Source organism: Coturnix japonica, chromosome 2, assembly GCF_054131305.1.
Source record: "Coturnix japonica strain WE chromosome 2, WE-NBRP24, whole genome shotgun sequence".
In the NCBI taxonomy this organism is placed as follows: Eukaryota; Metazoa; Chordata; class Aves; order Galliformes; family Phasianidae; genus Coturnix; species Coturnix japonica.
In genome coordinates this window covers 53,440,212-53,461,486 of record NC_140664.1, presented here as the reverse complement: position 1 = coordinate 53,461,486, position 21,275 = coordinate 53,440,212, and the positions used below count along the sequence as shown (strand labels likewise).

Genomic DNA, 21,275 nt, shown 5'->3' with positions numbered 1-21,275 from the left:
AGAGACTGCTACTGCGTCCAAAAGTCTTAGCACAGTGTCATGCCCCTTTTGGTGCCCTAAATTTCACTGATTTCCAAACAACAAGCTAGACATCTCAATGGATTTTGATCTTGAGCTGTTGGCAGCAATTCATGTCTTGAAAGAGAGAGAGTTGTAACTTCTCCCTCTCTCACAATGAGGACAAGGAATTCATCAGTCTCTGGAACACCTAAAGACTGCAGTGATGGGCTGAGAGTAGACTGCTCTCTAGTTACAAAATTTCATAGAAACTGGTACAAGTGAATAATCTGAGTACTGTGCTGATCCTATGTGGAAAAAGCTGGGAATCTTTTAGTTGAAAGCTAGAAGTTCTACATGGACTGGAATGACTGTATGGCAGATCTTTAGTTGTAAGTCGTGCATTACTATCTGTCTGTACTAAAATTTCCCCCATCCACATCTACTTGTGCCCATTTTGTCATCATGCTGCACACAGGTACCCAGGAGTTAACTACATTTCAGTAAGAGGCAGCACAGGAAACCACTGAGCTAGCCAGCCAGTGATACACAACAACACAGCATCCTATTATCTATTTAAAACCTGCAGATGACTTCCTTGTCCACTTACTTGGAGCCCAGTAGTGGTGTTTCCCATTCTCTGGGGTAAAGACATATAGCAGGCTGGAGCTCAGGCTTCTGGATAGTGCTCCAAGAATAGAATAAGGCAATCCCTACCATTGTGCTGCTGCCAAACAGGATCAAACATTGCAGAGTTCATCAGTTGGTTTCTAACCTGAAGTTCTTCTAACCTGAAGTGTGTCTTAAAACTATTCCCCAGTGTTCTGGGCTTCAGATGTAGGTACTTCAGCAGTACTAAAAACTGCTGTTTTCAAAATAGCTTCATGGAAATACCATAGGATTAACCCACAGATATATATTTTCTAGTATTTTAATGATACATGCCTTTTAAATACACGAGGACAGGAACTCCCTCCATTAAGAAGCCATTAAAGTTGGTTATTATATTTTTAGTGGTAGCACGTGTGTCTTTTCTGTGGTACTCTGATACAGAAAGTAGTCCTGAGCCCTGTGGGTGGCATTTTAAAAATCTATTTCAAAAACTATTCAGACTTCCTTTGGTGACATGTTGCACAAGTCAGATATTGGGACTACAGTTACTCCTTGCCAATACATTTTCAATTCATAAAATAGATCAAGTGAAATAAGCTGCTTATGTACAGCTTCCCATGGGATATGAGTGCAGATATTGAAACTCCTCTTGTTTCTAAAGGAAAAACAAAATAAATAAATAAAAGGGAGGTTGCTTGTTACTGCTTTGCAGAGCAGCCATTAAGATAGGGACCTGACTCAGCAGACAAGTGTCAGGATGTGATACCTCTTCCTTCCACACTACTGTACTGAACTGAGTTCAGGTTGTCAACAAAAATCATAGTGCTACCATCCAATGTGTCTAAAAGTGGCCCGTAGGTGTTTGTTGTCACTCAGTTTCACCAGAGCCACCTGAAGGGCTGCACAATAAGAGACACCCACCTTTGGGTACAGAGAATGAAATTCCCATCCAAACTAATTAAATCCTGGTCTTCATCAACCTGGAAAAGCTGCAAAAACTAATTTTTTTCCTCTTTTTTTCAGTGTCTTTTCTAAGTTTTCGTTTTTAAGGTTGAAGAAAAAAAAACTTCCATGCCTCGTTATCTCTCCCATCTCCCACTTATTCAAACTTATGAAACATCCTCTCAAACAATCCCAGAATTCAGTAGTGATTTGAAATCTTATGATAGCCACGAATAATTAAAACTATCCATTCTGCCACTATTCAGGAATTTCATCTATTTTTTTTCCAATAAGGACGGCGTAGGCAGAAGCTGAATAATACATAAAGTAAACAAAAGAGTCAAGGCTGATTAGGGAAGCAGGCATCAAGTTCCATTTCCCAAGGACATTACATGTGTAAAATTAGTATCTCACAAATATTTTGAAACATCTTCAAACTGAGAAACTAATAAAATAAATTGCCTTTTTTTTTCAGATTTATTTATTTATTTATTTATTTCTGTAGAGTTAGTACTTCTAGATATGAATTATTCAGCATTTCTTTAATGCCTGAAAAGAGAAAGAATATCCTTTTAGCTTTGCAGATATGGGACAGCAGAACAGCTACTGCTATGGAAATTAAAAACTTACCTGTTTTCTTAAAGGTCTCAAAATCTCTGCTGTATTTGCAGATGTTTAGGATAAAAATCATTCCGATATGCATTTTGCTAATTCACTTTGTAGGAGATACTATACCATTATGCATAATATAATATTAAATACTAAACTTTATATGGCATTTTAAAACATCTGGGAAACATAATGGTGAAGTTAAATAGAATTTATTATCTAATTATTAATACTCCATGGTAGGATTTACTTCTTCATTGATTTCTTTAATTTCTTACAGCAATTTTCTGTGGAGGATGTTTTCTGAGAGCTCATTTTTTATACTTCTGACTATGTTTTATAAATTTGATGCTTAAGATAAAGTTGAGCTAAAATATGGTTGCTCAGTTTCTAATGATCATTACTTCAGGCAGTGTAATGATGCAAATTTCATGCTAGTTCACTTTGGATTAAGTAGAAAGACTTGGGTCTCAGAAAACGGGCAGATGGTAACATGGAATTAAGGAGGCAATATACTCCAAACGAGGATGCAAGAAACAGAATCAGAAAAGGAACTAAATATTGAGTGAGGTTTTGCTTTGCAAAGATTCATGCAAACAATGGCTGTTGGCTTTTACTTTAAATACCTGTTTTGAGTGTGTTGGTAGCTTTGCATGTTTCTCTAAAAATCAAAACAGAACAAAGTTTATGCTTTGCAGGTGAGTTATGGTCTTACTTTCACTGTGAAAGGCAACTGATTAGGATCCATGCATTATTATAGAGTAAATATGTATTGGCTCAGATGAATTTGGGTGAATGTTTTTGTACATGTAGTTGCATATCTATTTGTCTATACTGAAAGAAACAAGGCAAGGTTTACTGAAAACACGGGGACATCTCTAATCAAGGGATCTGCTTACCAGTGGCAACAAATATACGGTTTTGATGCATACAAGTTTTAAATATCTGTACATGTGCAGCAGATTGATAAAGAAATATTCTTTCTACTTCTTAGAAGCATGAACTTCACTCTTCAAATGAAAGTCACTACAGACATATTACAGAGGGAGTCAGTGAATGAAGTGCAGTAAACAGAAGTCTCTGGAGTTCCACTCCCAACATTGCCTCTGATTCAATTTCTGACCCCAAAAGAGCCATTTTTGCACCCTCAGATATTTTTCTTGGCTGTTAAATGAGTGGTGCTGATGTCCAGCTATGTGTTTGAGGTACCAAAAGATCCTGAGACAAGAACACTAGGTTTTGCAGAAAGTGCAATTCATTAAATTACATGTATCTTCTTGAATTCTAAAGAAAACCTAGGATCCATAGGGAAGAGCAATAAACATCTATTTGTTATAGTAGAATCAAGCATTTGCTACAAATATAAGTGTGTATTGAAAAGGTTCGGCTTCTGCAACATTCCAACTCACAGAAAACCAAGAATTTACACTCCAGATAAACTATAGTCTTGATGCATTTTGGCACAAAAGTTCTCTGAGATACAAGTGATCCAGTATGTTCTCCACCTGTAACAAATGAATTATAATTACAGTAGTGAAAGCTTGCTTAACAGTCTGTTTGGGTTGTTGTGCTAAGTTTGTATGAAGTTTCCCACATTGGTTGCAGAATTATACTGAAAATATCATACAATTATTTCACATTTAAGTTCAGGTAAAACAAGGAATGTCAAGATTTGCCATTCTGTGTGAAGAAATTCACATACTTAGTTTAGTTTATATATATAATATATATATTTATAAATTATATTTAAGTCAGAATTCTAATTTGAATTTCTAATTCAAAAGAGTTTGAGTCCAGCTCATTACTTCTCTCCAGTAGCTGTTTCTAGAGAGCTCAGTGAACTCTTGGTAGAACAGGACTAGCAAGAAAGTCAGTAATAGGGACAATGTGAACACTAAGCAGATAGAACAGATTAAGGGATAGTTTAGACTAAAACTAAGGTCAGGCAAAGGGGAAAAATGTAGATGAGGCAGGAATTGAGCTAAAAGGATGGCAGGAGATACAATGAGTATAAGGAGATGGGAAGAATGTAATGGGAAACATCATTCTTGTGAAGTGTAGTCCAATGCAAAATCGTGATACACATGCATTAGGTGATTACAATAGAGTGTTGGAGTTAAGGTAGTTCCTTATGGCCAGCACCTACCTGAAAGAAATCTCAAGCGCCACCTCTTCTTGATGGCACTTTGTCATTACCACCAACAGATGACACGCAGGTGAGACACTCATTGTGAATGGAGACCCGCTTAGAACAAGAATAGGCAACCCATTGAGAAAAGCTCACATTGGCATGGCCTATTTCTGTGGAGTACTAAAGATATTAGTTATGAATTAAGAGTGGGAAAAATATATATAGATTTTACATGGTTTCTTTGGTAAACTTATGCATGCCAGCCTATGCACGTTATTTGTACAGTTAGGCCCAGGTCCTTGTTTAGGATATTACTCCTATCAATAAGATCAACAGAACTAATTAGCATATAAAAATTCACGATTTTATGCAGATATTACAAAATTCTCTCCAGAAGGGAAGAAAAATGCAGTGTTTTGCTACAGTGTAAAACAGATGATTGTCTTCTAATCTATCAAATCACAGAGTTTATAGAGCTATCATTAAGATGGAGGAGTATATGTGACTATGTAAACCGGCTATCATGCATAGAATAAACCATATTTTGTCTTCTAGTAATCACTTTAAGCCTCAAACAGTTTGATTCTCACTAAGAGGCAAAAACGTCAAGTTCTTGACAAGGCAGTAAAAGCATCTGGCAGAGGACAGAGATTTTAATTTTTTTTAATTTAAGGATTAACTATCCTCACTAAAAATACCTTGAAACAATCAGATGATCTTTGACACTCCAGATGGGTTACAGTTTTCACTGAAAGCTGATACCAGCCTGCACTGTTCTGTCATGACTCTGCTCAATATGAATAGTGTGGATGAAAAATGTGTGGGTTATTGTTTCGCGTGTAAAATGTATAAATAAAGGAGCAGAGAGGAACGCGTGTGCGTATTTTTATCAAATTTCCTTTGTTCCACTCAGAAAGTTTCTGTTCTTGGATAGAGCATGCATCCCCGGTGAAGTAAAATAATCATAGAATAGAATCATAGAATCACAGAATCACCAACGTTGGAAAAGATCTCCAAGATCATCCAGTCCACCTATCACCGTTATATACCACTAAACCATGTCCCTCAGTACAACATCTAAACGTTTCTTGAATACCTCCAGGGATGATGACTCCACCTCCTTCACAGGGCAGCTTATTCCAGAACCTCACCACTCTTTTGGAGAAGAATTTTTTCCAAATATACAAGCAAATATTCAATATTTCCAGAAATTTTGAATGAAGGAGATTGTCATTGCTCCTTGGGCTTTAACTGTAATATAAGTCAAGATTTGGTTTCATGTAGACAAGACTGGCATAAGCAGGTCTGCAGTGATTTCTTAGTCTCCGATTTCTTTAGTGTCTCTTTCCATTTTTAAGTCAAACCATTTTGAAGTCAAACCTTCTATGATTACCTGAGGTACACATTTTATATCCTATCTATCTAGTCACTGCTTTTTTCCATCCATTTGGGCAGTTCTGAACTAAGTTCTTGTCTCTACAATATTTTTATTGACAAATCATTAGAATGAAGGACACAAAATTAAAAGTAAGAAATAGGAATTCAATATGCTAATAACTTAGTATATGCATCTAAATCATTCAACATCTTAAGGAAATCCTTTTCAGACCACAGAGACTGTTCCTGCACCTAGTTTAGACATCAAAACATATTTTAGCCTTGAATGAAAATGATGATCACCTGTGTCTTCTATTACTTTGATTCAAGATAGTGAGCTCTGTTGAGAGGTAGGCTAATGTCACTCAAATGTCCAACAGTTTGTTTCAGCATCCTGGGTCTGGATGTGTTGGCAAGACCTACACAACAATTTACAAAGTGCTGTGCCTTCTCTTACAGCTTTGGGGGAAAGGTGGTACACTGCACACAGCAGCAGCCCATAGCATTGAGTAGACCTTGGAGGGCTGCACGTCAGTAGGAGAGACTGAACTTTATTGTGTCTAGGGTGAAGATAATGAGCCTCGTGAAAATGCAGGTTTGGGCTGGGTAAAAGGGATCATTTCTGCCCTCATGAGGGTGCTTCTTCACGGTCCAGCTCCTCACAGGGAGCGGAGGGGCAGCGCTGAGCTCTGCTCTGTGTGACAGAGACAGGGCCCGAGGGAATGGCATGGAGCTGTGCCAGGGGAGGGGCAGCTGGGGGTCAGGGACAGGGTTGGCTCCAGAGGGCGGTGGGCATGGAATGGGCTGCACAGGGCTGTGGGCACGGCCCCAAGGGCTGGAGTCCAAGGAGCATTTGGAAGTAGCTCTCAGATGTAGGGTTTGAATTTTGGTTGATCTTGCGTGGAGGCAGGAGTTGGATTCAGAGATCGTTGTGGGCCTCTTTCAACTTGGGATATATATGCTATGTATCTATGATTCTGTGATCTGTGAAGACCTGTTTGCAATCCCCAAGTCAAATCCCTTAGATAGACTTACCTGGAGTACATCATGACTGACACCAGAGGGTGGAGGTGAAGAGAGACAGGAAAGACTACAGTCAGTGCCTGAGATTTCTGTCAATGTGGAAGAAATCTCCATGTAAATCATGGCTAAGATCTTGGGAAACTTTTTCATTTGTTGTCCCAGAGGGCTTGATCTTTTGGTAAATATATTGAAATTAAGTGCATTAGTTTTTTAATATCCTAAGAATTCTGTATGTACTCTGCAATGACAGTGACAGTGAGAGTACTGGCAACTTCAGCATGCTTCACCTGCATGCAAGGCATTAGCAAGTGCAAACGCTCTAACATCTGCTTTAGGATACAGTGATAACATGATGAAGTATGTTATGGGGACTAAGTTCCCACTTACTAAACCCACACTAAAATCCACTTCTTCCACATTCTAAGAGGGGGTCTACACAATAATCTGTGTAATTTTCAGCTCTAGTATGAGCTAGTACACCTCTGGAAATTACCTTTGTTTTACATGATGCCTATCATAGTGTTGAATCTATTGTATCCTTAGCAAATATAAAATCCTATTGCTACACTCATTTTCTTTACATTCAGTCGTATAGCAGAAGGAGTCCTTAGGAATGTATTCTGTTAGTGTGTATTTTTTTTCCAGTAGTTGAGTTGATGGAACTAGTTGAAAAAAAAGCATGAAATTCTGCTGTATAAATTATCATTAACAATGTATTTTAGTTTTGTTTGGCAGCTGTAATTTTAATGAAATGTTCTGCTGAGGGTCTGAGTTTCAGTCAAGTTTTAACAAGCTATAGCTAGGAGATTGCATTATTTTTTCTGTATTTGTTATTAAAATTTTTGATAAATGTTGCAAAGATTCTCCCTGTGAGCTGTTTTTCACTCTCTAGCTAATATTAAATACTTGCCAACAGAGCTGCATTTTTTGATGGTGATTTGTCACATGGTATTATTTCTTCTCCTAGAGTGGATGAATGCAACTTTCCTTCATCAGGTTTCTTGTCTGGAGTCTCACAAGAAATACATTTCAAAATGAAAGTCTACAGTATGTATGTGCATAAAGTTTTCCATAAATATGTACTAGTACTATTTTCTTGCATGAATGTTTATGACACGGAATCATGAAGACTTTCAGCATTGGAGAAAAGGATACGCTTTTTAATACTGAGCAAAATTGAATAGAAAATATTACGCTGTTCAACCAACTGTGTATTATTTTAGTGTACATTTATTCAGGAAGAGCTACTTAGGAGTCTTATGAAAACCTAGATTCCTGTGGCCAAGCCATCCAACCTAGGAAGGTGGAAACACTGGGACTCCATGACATGGCTTCATACAGCATATGAACGTGCAGTTACAGGTTTGATGTGGCAAAAGCTGAATTTTTCAACATTTTCATTTTTATGCATTCCAAAATTAAGGTAACAGAATTCTGACTTGCATTCAAGCACTGTTGTGGTTATTCTGTAGAATTTAAATGAGCCTTAGTGTCTTTCTCACATGCAGCGCCATCAGCTGTCTTTAAAATACCAGGTATTCCTTCAGGAAGGTAGTAGAGGGGCACTGTGGAGACTCCATGCATGTTAACCCCTCTGTCCACATGCTATTATGGCTGAAAGGCCACCCTCACGTTTCACTGGAGCCTTCTCTTCTCCAGGCCAAACAGCTCCAGCTCTCTTAGTATGTCCATCCCTTGGATCTTGTTTGTGGCCTTCCTCTGGATGTGCTGTAGCCAGTCTGTGTCTCTCCTGTACTGAAGACTCCACATCTGGACACAGTTCTCCAGGTGAAATCTCACCAGCACAGAGTAGAGGGGCAGGACCACCTCCTTCAGCCTGCTGACCACACTTCTACACACTGTGTTTAACCCACAGTGGGACTCAGAAGTGTGAGGTAAGCTGTTTGGTGGTAAAATCCATGGAAAGGGACTGCCAAGAACAGCAGTGTTCTCAAGTGACTCTTCCCCAGTCACATAAATATTCACATAAACCTTAAGCATCCTGGGAGCCCAAATGAAACATGCATGGTGCTCTCTGTGACTCCAGCCATCCTCTCACAACATAGTCCCAGTGAAAAATCAACCCCTATCAGGATGGCTTGTCCTGCAATGTGCCTGCAATACTACAGAATCATTTCTGCTGGCGGTTTCACCAGATACACCCAGAGGAGACTCACGGCTGCCAGGGAGCCTGAGCAACAGGAGGTTGGGAAAGGCTGCAGCATCCCTTTGCAGGAGGATCTGCAGATACTCAAACCCTTTTCTGTGAGCTGTATCAATCAATACATGAACAGAACTAAACTTTCATCCGTGTGTTTTGTGTACGTGGCAGTCAGCGTTTAAAAGGAAGAGGACTGGATCTGTTTTTTGAGTTAGATTGAGGAGGGGGTTGGGGTGGGATCTGCAAGAGATGGATGCTGTTTTAAAGCTTTTCTCCAGTAATGGTGATAACAAGTGACGTAAGACATTCCTTAAGATTGATGATTAATCCTAATGAATATGTTGCATACATATGTTTCACAGCTGTCATTAGGCTTCCATTTTCACCACTCTTCTCCTATTCCCACTCCCACCCATGCCTGCAATCTGCAACCTCTTATTTCCTGTAGGTATTTTCATAGAGAAACAGACAGGTAATACATGGTAATGATCCCAGTGTCAGACCATAAGCCATGAAACTGTCAGTTCATATCTTGTCTGACAGTCATTGACAGCTTGCTTCTTCAATTTTACTAGGATTAATATTCTTCACATGTTTTATTTATGTTTACTGATCTAGACGCAGTGAATTTTTAGAGACATTTTCATGTAATAAATCCCTGCTGAAAGTTAAGTCTACATTTTCTTTAAAATTTACATTTACATTTCATCAATATTGCTTGTTGAATAGTCACTCATTGCTGATGCCCTGACCAGTTACAAAACACGTTGTTCATACAGTGGTCGATGCAGCTTATTTTCATGAACTCCCAGAATCATCATCAGGGGAACTCCCTCCTCCTTTGGAAATGCATCTGCACATGGTTAGATGGACACAAGCAGTAACTTCACAGAAGAACACCACTCAGATGTGTAAATTTACTCAACTATGCAGGCATTTGAAAGATTCGGTTTCTCTAAGAGTAATGCTGTCACTAGAGTGATATGTAACTGTGTTTAAAGGTATCACATGAGTAAATGATTGTAAGATTAGCCTTTGAACTCTCTGGTGGAACTCTGGTGCTGTTCTGCCCGTGTGGGATGATATCTAGATGCCTGAGTTGAAATAGCACCGCAGTGGGATGACGGAACTGCAAACACTTGAGCTAAAAGAATTCAAAGGAAAAAGATAGAAATAGTTAGAAATGTGGGGAAAATATCCAGTTTTATTACTATCTTATATAAATAGTATGCAAATGGAAATTGGGCTATTTAATTGTTTATATGAAAATCACATTTTTTCCAAGTAAATGTATGTATATGTAAATATGTCTATATAAATTAATTAAATACAAAGACAGATGCCATATCTTAACATCTCTACTGTGTCTGCTTAAAAAGTGCTAGCTCAATTCTCCACCCCTTAGTGGAGGATTTTTATTGGACATCCGATCTGAGTAAAGGCTGACTTATCTGACCCAATTTAGGAAAATACAGATCCTTGCGGTGGGCACCTTTGTATGTTTATGAATTGGAAATTTTCCACTTTGAGAATCCTTTTAACCTCTCTGATCCTTCAAATGGAATGTCTCTTAACTTCACAGATAAATTAGCCAATTCCGACCTCATCAAGCTTTGACATGACAGTAGAGTTCTATTTTTTTTTTCCTTTCAATCCAAATCTGCATCATCATGCTTTTTTTTTTTTCTCTATTGCCATGGCAATGCAGCTAAGTACATTGAGAAGTGCAACAAGCTAACTGCATGCTAAAAGTTTGAACAAAGGTACAAATTGCAAACTAAACAGCTGGTATTGTTGATATGGTTCCTGCAGGGATACTGGGGGTTTTCCCTTTTTATCTTCTGCTCTTACAAAACGACTACAGATGAGAATACAAACAGTGAGATGCATGCTGACACATCAGCCTTTAGAAAACAGGTACAGCTGGGGAATAAGCATCAAATAATATTACAGTAACTTGAAAACATGACATTTCTTTCAGATCATATAGAGCTTTGTTGACTTCTAATTAAAACATGGGTGCTTTATTACTTCTGAAATTAGCCCTGCCCTGGATGGACACCAGCAAAGAGGCTTGCTGCTCATAGGGAAATAGTGGCACAGTGAACTGAGGGCACAGAACAAGCCACAAATCAGCGTAGAGCTGAGTCCATTCAGCCTGGTAACACTCTCCATATTAACAGGTGTGAAATGAATAATAATGTGCCCCTCAGTGACACTTGAAGATAGCTTCTTAAAGGAATGTGGATTTTGTTCTCCCTAATAATAATAATAATAATAATAAAGGTGTTATGCCACAGACCCCTATGATTGTTCCTAAAGAAGAGGAAATCCCCCACTTTACCCTTTGGCATGGCACATGAATAGGCAGCAGCCTTCTTACTTCTCTGATTTAATTTCACTCATATTTAATTCATTAATTATATTTTTAGGGAAAAAAAGGTTTGTCTTGTTTTCAGCAAAAGAAAAATGCTGATTGTTCTCCTAGGGATATTATGAGAATGTCAGGGAAAGGAATAAATATTTTATAAAGACAGATAATAGAGTTTTCTGTGCTAAGGAAAAGTCGATGATTTTTGAAAAGGGATACCTAATGATTTTCTGGCTAACTGCTAAAATGAGATGACAGTAATTTTGATATTAGTTAATAAATATTGACATAAGTATTTCAATGAGTGTAATCAGGCTTTGTTTGGATATTGGAAAATCCTGATTTGTTTAGCAGTATTAGTAGAAAAGCTTGCCTATTTCCACTACATCTATTATATAATCTCTGTGGAAAGCCTCCGTAACTCCTCAGGATAAATCCAGTAAGGCTATGCAAGAATTACCATGTGATCTCTGCATCATATTGTGATCTCATCCATTTTGCCATCTGACTTAAAAACAACAGTGTGCAACATGTTACGTATTTATGGCATTCTTATATGGAATCAGCCTTTCATACAAGATGGAGTGGTCAAAATGACTGCATCCAGCATATAGGTATAGAATCATATCATATCATAGAATGGCCTGGGTTGAAAAGGACCACAATGATCATCAAGTTTCAGCCCCCCTGCTTTGTGCAGGGTTGCCAACCACCAGACCAGGCAATGTGATGTCTTCAGCATGCTTTACCTTGTGGTAACCCACAGAAACTTATTGTTTGGAAAGAATATCCAATTATCACCAGATTCTTAAATGCCAACTACTACTCATGTTGGTGGCTTATTGCAGAGGCTGTCAAAAAACTATCATTCCATGCTGCATTTTGAGTTTTCAAATGCCTTTTGACCCAAAGTTACTACCTTCCCACCAAAGCCAGAATCAAAATGGGCTTCAGAAGCGCTACATTTCTAGTGAAGGACACATTTGGGATAGCTGGAATTTGATGAACTAAAAATGACATCATTCTTGTGGCTTTTAGAGTTGATAATTACTGACTGCTGAGCATGCGCTAAGCACTGAATGATGGGAGAGGAGCTAACTGAAAGTTGTCCCTTTCTTTAGTTCATTTTTGCAACAAAGAGCTTGGGTTTAAGAATTGATTTTTTTTTCAGCACCAAACGTTTTTTTATCAGAAAATTCCTGACCTTCCTCACAAGTCAGGTCCTGTCTAAGCAATGTATATTTTTTAGGGAGCCATGCATCCTTGTCCCTGAATACTTCTGCCCTTCTGCTCTTGCTTCTGCTCTTCAAATCCTCTGCTATGCTGGCATATCCGCCCAATGAGTGGGCAGCAAATCTGTCTGGACTGTTGGATCAGTTGGATCAGTTTCCCAGTCCAGGTGAAATTACTGGAAATAAATGGTGAGACTGGGAGAACCCAAAGGTGGCTGGTAGAAGAAACACTGCCATCTTCACCTTGGACTTGATGGTATGTTTCCAGACTTTGACCTCTGATTGGCCCCAGTGATTCCCTGTCTTCCCCATGTCTCACTTTGAAGGCTCAAACCAGCTAAAAAGTAAGCCAGCAAAAAATGGCAAGTTGTTTAAACTGGTTCAGGAAGAAGTCAGATAAGCAGCAGTGCTAATGCACACCATGGGACGTGTCCTGGGGAAGGGGTAGGGCTGAAGTTTGCTCCATCACTTTAAACTACCTGGAAACTGCCCCTGAGGTGTCATGCCAGGGGCTACGTAACAGGAAGAGCAACAAGCTCCCGCAGCCCAGTGTTTAGTCCTGGCTGATTTTAAAACTCAGTGTAAAAAAGGCTTCCACAAAAGGCATTTGTGACCTTTTCTTTTATAAATACATGTGCACACCCACACAGGATAAATTCTTATGGTAAATGTGTTGATGTATAAAGTAGGGAAGAGGAAAACTATGCTATCTCAGTAATACCAATGTCAAGCCTGATTTTTCGCTGCCTGAGGATGGGAAGGTTGGAGGTTTCTGACTGAGACTCATTATGAGCTCTTTCTCAGTTTAAATGAGAGGGATATTAGGATTTTAACAGTTGTTGTTGTTTTTTTTTTAATCCTCGGTGTGATTTTGCAAAGTTTAATAGCTGTTACAAGGAAGAATAAAACATACTTTTCCCTCTATATCTTTTTATTCTGCCAGATATACTGAGTTTCTTTGACAACATTTCTTTAAAAAAAATAAAAATAAAATCTGAAAAGCTATTTAGATAAATTTGTGCCAGATATAATTCCACAGATTTAAAACTGCATTGAAACAGAGGTCAGATTTGGCCAAATCTTTTAATTTTCATGACCCCGTTATTTTCTCTCTCCCCTTGTCTCCCCTCGCAACTATTTATCCCATTGTTTTGTCAGGTTTACTGTCTGTCAATGGATAGGATTGCTTTTTTGCCCCTTTGCTCCTCTTTTAAAAATAACAAGGTGGAGGCACAAGAGGGAGAAGGAACCCCTAGGAGGGCTGTTTGCATATTTGCTTCCCAGTCTCCCTTCAGGTTATTGGTTTTATAGGTCTTTTTTGTTGTTGTTGTTGTTGTTTTGGTTTTTTTTTGTGTGTGTGTGTTTCTTTTGTGTTTTTTTTAAGTAAATGTGCAAATAAAAGCCCATCCATTCAGCTCCACAGAACTGAATCACTTCTCTGCAACCAAAACACCCAATTGCCCTGTCAGCTGTCCCATCTCACTTTATTAGATTTGCTTTTCTCTGTGCTATTGCTTACAGAGGGTTTTGGTTATGGTAAATTCATCTACAATCTGATTTTTCGCCCCAGGGGTCCCCATTCAGGGTTTATACCACCAGAAGACAGCACTGGCTGAGACTGAGTTTGACTCCGTATTTGTGTCCGAAGAGCACATAAACTGGAAGGCAAACAGAAACAGCCCACTCTTATGCACGCTTTACTGTCCTGTGGTCCTGGCCAGGCTGCAACTGGAGTCTGAGCCACTTTAAACTCGAATTGAAAAGAATTTGCAGTGAATCTATTAAATGTCAGCCTTTGCTGAACCTGTCAGGGTTTCTGGCCCAAAGGGAAACTGGACATAGGGAAGTCAGACAACATCAGAAAATACAAAGAATACAAAGCAAAATCAAACATGCAGACAAACAAAAAAAAAAACTAAGAGAAAGAATAGTGATACAAACAAGAATAAAATCAAACGGAAGGGCAAATTAAGGGCTGCAGGACGAAGCAATGGCCTCATAGGCCTCACTTCAGCCACAATGGCTCAGCGGCTCTGTGTGGGGCAGCAAGAGTTGTCTGGGGCTGAGCTAGGGTTCCCTCTCTCAACCCCAGGGATTCAGACTCAATAATTCCATGTGTTTCCAATCCTGACTTCATTTTAAGCTACTAGCTGATAAAAAGAGCAGCCTCTGGGGAAAGGGGGAGACAGGTGGGCCTTCAAGGCCTTCAGACCCATGGATGGACCCTTCTGTCTCAGTCGCATCCCTTTTATCAGCAAACATTAGTCATGAAAGCCAGGCTCAGCAAAACACCAAGGCCTTACTGTGTGTAAGCTGCAGCACAGGCAATACTTTATGCTGGACAAATGGCACTACCATTCTGTCCCAGGAAACTGGAACTGTGTGCTGGCAAAGGGGCTACAGTAGGAGCCATAGATTCCTTGCTGCTTCACTGAATGCAGCTTCCTCAGTTTGCAATATTCCCATTTCTTCTGTATTGGTTTGCTGGTTATCTTCACAGCACTGCCACCAGCAGCCTCCTCTCCCACTTCCCTTGACAAAGTTTTTGTTGTCCTTGCCACTGTTTGCCCATCCAAACTGGGAGAGAGAACTGAACCACCCCTAGGAAAGCAATGATTTATTCTTATATTTCCTATTTACTTTTTTGCTTTATCATTTCTGACTTCCTTTCCCAGGGGCTCAGACCCCCTCTCTATCTACTACACTGCAAGAACAGTACAGTGGGAGGGACACAGCAGAGCAAGCTGCTGTCAGGGGTAGAGATTGCAGATTGTAGCTTGAGCAGTCTGTGGCCTATGGAGTGTCAGATCACAGTCTGGTCAACTTAGAGACCCTATGCTTGTAATGGCTATTAAATATATATTAATTGGTATGTCTGCAACCACTGATTCTTGGTTGAATCATTCCTAATTTATGCTGCTGTTTTGACTTTGTACAGATGTGAATACAAGCTAGAAGGCAGTGGAAAATGAGACAGAATAGCAAAATATGTTATAAACAGTGTTTGTGAGGTTAATTTAAACATAGCTTATTTTTCTCAAGAATTATTAATGATATATTGCTCTGCTTTCTTAGATATAATATCCAGTGGAGGGCTTTTAGAAGCTGTTTGAACCAGTTTCCCCATACAATGCAAGTGTATTCTTCCCTGATTTTGTGTTAAAGCATGTACACAAAGATATAAGCATTGGTAACAAGACACATGAAGCCACACGTATGTGATATGCTGCAATGCTGCACGCTCTTGCTCTTCTTACTTGTCAGTGCTCTCCCATGTGCTGGCTGTGCTCTCCTTCAAAGGAATCAGTGCAGACAACAAGCTTCATTCTGCTTTATTGGCAGTCGAAGGCACTCAAGTAATGCAGAGATTAAGCCTTGTGTTTTCAGGAGGACCCTTCTGTTTCATGTGCTTGGGAAAGGCAGTTCTTATGAGGGGTGTATGGGCAGGTGTGTGACTGGCTTAAGAAAAAGAAAGATTTTTCAGAACAATTCAGTGTTTGTTTTATTTTTATATTGTTTGACTTGCATTTAACTCTCAGTCAAATCGTTTTTCTTTCAGATACTCTAAGAAAGGTGCGAGGTTCACTAAATCTCATTCTAATCCAACATCTCCTTCCCATGCTACACTCTTTAGGTATAAGCACTGCCTGTCACTGCTGAGCGTGATGGACAAATGCTTCCAATTACAGCATAGTTTAAAGTGTATTTTCCAATTAGCACATATAATTTTCAAAACAAATAGTGTAATTTTGTACATGCAGGTGGCTTTTCAGCAGGATGCCACAACAGAAAATTACCATACAATTCTTAAGACATAGTGTCTCAAACACGTTATTAATCTCCTAATGAAAACGTATGAACTGCTCTGTGCTTTTTAACTTCACTTTTGTACTTTTTTGCTCTTTACTAAGTGAAGGTAGCAGATTGTGTGGACCTACTGTAAACAATTAAATCTGGGCTTTTTACAGCTGTACTTAATAGAGAAGGACAAACTAGTTCCTGCTGGTTAAACTGCTCTATGCAGTGCATTGCTATATTTATTTTTGCATGAAAGAGAGGTTTTGAAACCTTAAAAATAAATGGTGAGCTTGGCAGGGCAAAAAATACTTGGTCAAAAAGCAGCCCAGTATTTACTCCATGATGCGTATCCAAATTTCTATTTTGATTTAGGAATTTACCCTGATAATCTATATTTAGTTAGAGAAGCAACTGGAGCTACCTGTTCCAACAGTGAATTTGCATTAAATAAGATGAGTAAAAGGAAAGCTGAATACCCCATTTGCACGTTAAAAGCTGATCATTAATCCTATATTTTAACTCTGCAACTGTCAGGAGCTATTATTTCCCAGAGAGCCTGACAGTTCAAGGGATAAACTGGAGTGGGTCCCATTATAAGGGTCTATGAATAGACGTCAGAATAGTTTGCGCATCAAACCCCAAAGGCTATTAAATGAGATACTTTAAAAATCAATTTGTAGCTAAATTAGAGGGATGTGAATTCTAGGATAGGTGTTACTAAAGCAGAACGTGTAACATATAGAGAGTTATCTCATGTATGGCTAGGCAGATGTAAAGACTTAAAAAATATCTGTATTATTATCCATAAAAAATGCATTGATTTTCAGCCTAGTGCTTGGAAAATTGAGCCACAGTTCACCATGCAAAGAGATCAAGCAAGGAGAGGCACTGAAATGCTGCTTTCAGAATTATGTTTTCAAGTGACTCCAGTGCAGATCAATAAGAGAGCTGATAGTTACCAGCCTCTGAGACAAGTCAACAAATGCAATGCAATGCAATGCAATGCAATGCAATGCAATGCAAAAAAAAAAAAAAAAAAAAAAAAAGTAAAAAAGGAGACCAAAGAGCTGTCTTTGCACACACACATAAAACCTATTTTCCAGCAGGACATCCTGCTGAGTTTTATCTGAGTTCATTAGGCTCTAAGACTGAGCTCTGCTAATTCCACACGAGAAGTTCCAGACATTTGCAAAACCAAATAAAATGTGATGCTGTACTTAAGCTTGCTAAGAAGTTTAAGTTAATGCTAAAGCCTGCTTAAATGGGCAATCGAGAAACAAGGCTGTACAAGCAGCGCCACGCTGCACCTTTCAGCATGCCAAGAGGAAATAACATAAACTGTGCCATTCCTGTGAGGCTTTTAAGCACTGTGTTACAGTGGCCCCCCAGAATAAACCTTAGAGGAGTAACTTCTTTCTCTGTTACGTTACTTCAGTTTTTCTCAAAGAGGTCTCAAATGAAGTCAGGGAATCAGGCCCAACATGCATAGTGACAAATGCTGACAACCTCACTGTATCAAGAATAATTCTGTAGCTGCTATCCTCCATTTGTTTCTATAATTCCTTTCTCTTAAATGGTTTATATCCTCAAGTCCTTGAAATGTGCTTTAAAAATTATATGCCTTTCTGTGTGCTCTGAGAGTTAATCGTTTATTATTCAAAGCAGGCTACTGAAATAAGACCTCATAAAACTGAAATCATGGCACATTTCCATAGCTGAGAGTGGAACTCATCTCTTCCTACAGCTGGAAGAAGTGAGGGAAAAGAGGAGTTCTCCGTAGAAAATCCTGTTCTGCTCACAGCTAGCTGGGACCTAAGTGGAACCTCAGTAAAGCCCCACTTGGCACTTCACCAATTATCCCAGATTGTAATATTCCACGTGGGATAGCTAAAAGCTCCACACCGGGGGCCGACCATAACATCTAGTAAATGATTGTCCCTGATAACTTTGGATTAGTTATTCCTCTTTTTTTTTTCTTTTTTTTCTTTCTTTTTTTTTTTTTTTTTTCATTTATATTGTCAAATACAATTAACTATTAACCACTGCATGGTCCATCAATATTTGATTATACTGGACTGGGGGCAAACTGTCCATAGGCAGTGTGTGTTTCCGCTTTTGTGTCCGTGCGAATGTATAAACTCACAGCACGCAATAAAGCAACCAAGTTCATTACTGTGCTCTTAATGCATGTAGACAGAATACTATAGAAAGTGCCACTGCTGAGAATGCCTGCTCACCCAGGCCCTTGTAATGCATGCTTTATGGTATTGCTTTTACTTGCACAAGCACGTACTAATTTTAAGACAAAGAATCATTTAAGTTTCAGGAATTATCAGTAATTCCATATTTTTGTTACCTTCAGATTTCAGTTTTCTATCCCCTGCCTTTTTTGCTGTATACTAGTCAGTCATATGTCTCTCAAAAAAGAGAATTCCTTGTGTCATTTTCTATGCTGGCCAGTTCTGTAATATCTGAATGCTTCATGTGCTGATGTACCTCCTTTGCAGCAGTTGCTGTTGGAGCTCACCCCAGCCTTACTGCTGTGAGTTCTCACTTTAGTGAAATTTTGGCTTTGTCCCTGTAATCTATACTAGAATAATATATTCTAGCATGCAACAGTGAGGACACTGTAACTGAGGATGCAGCATATGTGGTTCAGTCGGTGCTACCAGCTGTGTGAAACCTGAGCATCCTCAGCTACAGCAGAATCTTCTCAGAATTTAGCGACTAAAATTGAACAAGTAGTGATGGAGCATGTGCAAACTGTGATTTTTCACAGCCTTGTATACAGCCAAATGTATAACAAGAATAGCAAAAGGCAAAGCCCTCACATAGGGAGCCTCTTCAGGTTTTTCAGGCTCTGGCTTCAAATGGTTGCAATGCTAAAACAATTCCAAGTTCCTAAATGTGTAAAGATGGGCAGAATAACCTGGTTTTAGTCAACCTCTCTCTCAGCAACAGCTAATTGCATTTGGCTGAAGTTTTAACTAAAATTTTAGCTTGATTCAGACACTCTCCAATGCAAATTACATCAGAATGACTGAACTCTGATAGAATGTGGCTGTCTGCAAAGAGAGGCTTGTAAAGGCTGAGTGTCAGGCAATTTTGCCTTTTGGTATATACAGAAATGCAAAAATCTCTTTACACGCTGAGATTGTGATAATGGATCTGCATATGCCATGTAGGTGCTAAGGTGTTTGTGTAAATACATTTGAACAGCAAAAGTTTTGCCATGCTGAAGATGATTGCACAGATAGTGTGTGTAACGGGATCAGCTGTGTGAGTACACCAGCTTCAGTGGGAACGGGGTGGGTGGGGTAATAATCTCATTAGAGTAGAATAGATTCAGAAATCATACCCTATATTTGTTAAATGCTGCACTGATGGATGCTTTATATGTGGTTTGCTTATGGTTGGAAAGGTTCTATGTTTATCTGTCTAGCAAAAGTTATTTGATTCCTTTGGGAAATTCTAAATATTCCCATGAATACAACATTCTTCTTTAGGTTCAGGTATATAAAACAAGGCTTGTGTTTATAACTCACAAACTTTGTTATCTCTTTTACAGAGATTCAATTGCGTGGGAGGAGACGACACAATTCTGCAGCCGTGCCCGCGGGAAAGCTGTGGTGTGCCCCAAGTGCAAGAATATCTGTGCTGGCTGCATGTGCACAAAGGGTTGCATTTGCATAAAACCAGCGCCAAGCCGGAGTGAAAACAATGGGAGAGTGTGTAGGTAGGCACCTACCCAGCACCCGGGTCTGCCTGCTGGAGAGGGTTTGGTTTCACGGCAAGAGCACAAATAAAGCATGACGCTAAATAATTAAAGCCTGGCATTGTGGGCCGAGTATTGTTAACGGGGGGGGGGGGGGGGGGGGGGGGGGTATTTTAGTGCATAATGAGCAAAGCCTAATTTGCAAGAATTTTAGATGTTTTCCTAAGAGAAAACATAATTTCTCTGAGCATTTGTGAAACTTAACATTAACCCAGGAAAAAAAAATACCAAATGACGCTGAGCCCATCAGCTTATCTGAAACCTAATACTGTTATTGTAAGGTTTTGTATAGCTCACTTCCTGTCTTTATTCTTACACAACAGGATATTTAAATTACAAAGATGATGAAGAAACTCGGCAAAACACTCCCGATATTAAAAACATTTGAGTTGATTTAGCGCTCTGATTCCTGATGAAGCGGTGTGCAGAACTAATTGGCAAACACGGGGTCACTCTGAGCAGCTCAGGCTGAGCACGCTGCGGGTTTCTCAGCCAGACAGCAGGCAGGTCCACTCCTTGTCAGCCATCCCACAGCACTGCGGGAAATGTGCGGCTCTCCCCACTAGCGGCAGCCGCTCACCCAGCGTCTTGTTCCTCTTTCCATTGCAAACTTGGTCTGCGGGGTTTTATACCTCACCTGTATCAAATTGCATCAGGGTGAAACTTGGCACACAAGTGTCTCTGGTTGTTACTTTGTTTTCTTTTCTTTCTTTTTAACAACAAAAGTGAATTGTACCAATCAGCACTGAGGAACACGTATTTTTTCTTTACTGTTTGCTCCATCCATAGAATCATTAAGGCTGGAAAGACCACTGAGTTCATCGAGTTCAGCCATCAACCCATGCCTGTGACCCCTCTACACATGCAGTGAGATGGTGACAGAGATGGTGACTCCAGCACCTTGCTGGGCAGTCTGTTCATAATCTGAAAAGGAACAAAATTTATCCATCGAACCGTTTATTAAATCTTTTGTCTCCTATTCAGTTTGTATTGATGTGATCGCTCCTATCTTAGAGCTCCATACCTCAGTGAGCATTTCTTGGCTTGCGCTTTCTCAAGTTGAAGTGGCAATAGAAACCAAACTAACTCACACCGGACGACCAAGTAGGCCCTGTTTTTCTCTGGTATGACTTTAGGACCTTTTGTTCCATTCAAAGCATATTTCGTGTCCTTTAGCTGTGTGGCTGCCTCCCTCTGACTACACAGCCAATTCAAGGCAGGTGCAAAAATGTTTTGGTTGAGATTGT

The 21,275-nt window shown here is 39.4% G+C and overlaps 1 long non-coding RNA gene across 2 annotated transcripts in view; it reads left to right on the top strand.

Annotated features, from left to right (window-relative positions):
- Positions 1–21,007, top strand: part of LOC146761812 (uncharacterized) — a 37,040-nt gene extending 16,033 nt beyond the window's left edge. For both annotated transcript variants that reach the window (XR_014942642.1, XR_014942643.1), the window contains 2 exons: positions 19,822–19,989; positions 20,818–21,007. This is a non-coding gene — a long non-coding RNA (uncharacterized LOC146761812). The remainder of the gene's footprint in view (positions 1–19,821; positions 19,990–20,817) is intronic.
- Positions 21,008–21,275: the final 268 nt, after the last annotated feature.